Source organism: Amblyomma americanum, chromosome 1 (assembly GCF_052857255.1).
Source record: "Amblyomma americanum isolate KBUSLIRL-KWMA chromosome 1, ASM5285725v1, whole genome shotgun sequence".
Lineage (NCBI taxonomy): Eukaryota > Metazoa > Arthropoda > Arachnida > Ixodida > Ixodidae > Amblyomma > Amblyomma americanum.
In genome coordinates, this window is record NC_135497.1 from 150,506,167 (window position 1) to 150,507,610 (window position 1,444).

Sequence of the window (1,444 nt, forward strand, 5' to 3'; positions counted from 1 at the left end):
GTTTGTTTGATTTTCTTTATTTATCGTAATTTAATCTTATTTGCCGGGGAATAAAGCATTTAAATTAGCAACACATTTTTTTTGGTCCAGGCTCACTTTGAAGAATCCTGTTTTGAACAAAACCGGGTAGATGGATGGAAGAAGCTGATGCCGAATGCAGTACAAACGGTTTTCCCATTCAAGGGTAGGTGTTTCCCATTCGATTCACTGCCTGATTCTGTATAAGTGCATACATTCGTTGCTAACAAAGTGGTGGTCGCTCGGAAACATTTGAATGGCATTTGAGCCGCTGGCCCGGCATGGGTGACTTATTTCGCCTTTAACACGTTATGTGCTCATGTATGTATGTATCCATTCTGCTTCTCAAGTTCTTATGGAGAAGAAACCTTCCACTTATTCAATTCTACTGTCGATCGGCTCACGCAACAACCTTCATCTCAAACACCCACTTAACCCATTTCCACTTGAAAAGACAGACTCGGTCGCCTTCTTTATTTAATACAAATGTAATTAATCAAGGCGACACAAAATAATTCAGGGAGAGGAGAACAAGTAAAGTACCTATGTGCACCTTTTGGCCCCAACCCTTATATTTTGTCGTGTGGAAAACTAAAAACTAAAAAAAATGCCGAGACGCTGGTCACGCCTTGTTTTCGCTTTGCTCTTTGTCTTGATTTTCCATATTCCGTGATTACTGCATTTTCCCGTTGCTTAACGCTCAGTTTGATCATTGGTTTGTACATCTTTCTGCTTCCAGTTGCTCCAAGGAAGCGAAAATCACCTAGAGACAGAACGCAGCCTGTGCCCACATCCGTCAATAAGGAGGTGAACAACCCCGCTGAAGGATTCTACACCGCATCAGAGGCAGATTTCCTCGCCGAGTCAACTCACATGGTATCACAGGATACGTCATCGGTCAACCTCCAAGTCAACAGCTCAGATGTAGAATCTTTGAACGTCGGAAGTCCAAGCTCGACAGACGAAACACCCACAGCTAGTGAGACACAAACGGATTCTGCTGAGTTGAAAAAGCAGTTGTTAGACATGGAAAGAAAATACGCCACGCTTCAAGAACATCACACAATTGCTAAGAACACAATCCAAAAGCTCAAAAAGCAAGTTCAAAAGCATGAAAGCAAGGGTGATAATTTCGCAAAAAATACACGGTTCTTGAATGCAGACCAAATTTACGCTATTTCTAAAAATAGCACCCAGGGTCACATGTGGTCAGCGGAGATGGTTAAGCAAGGGTTGCAAATTAAGTTTGCTTGCGGAACGACCGGATATGAGACATTGAGGAAGTTGGGTTGCCCTCTTTCGTCCAGCAAAACGTTAGCACAGAGGATCTAGGGACTGAAGTTCCTTCCAGGAATTCTTCAAAAAGTTTTTGACGTCATGAAGTGTAAGGCTGAAACTATAGAAAACGTGGAAAAAGACTGCGTGC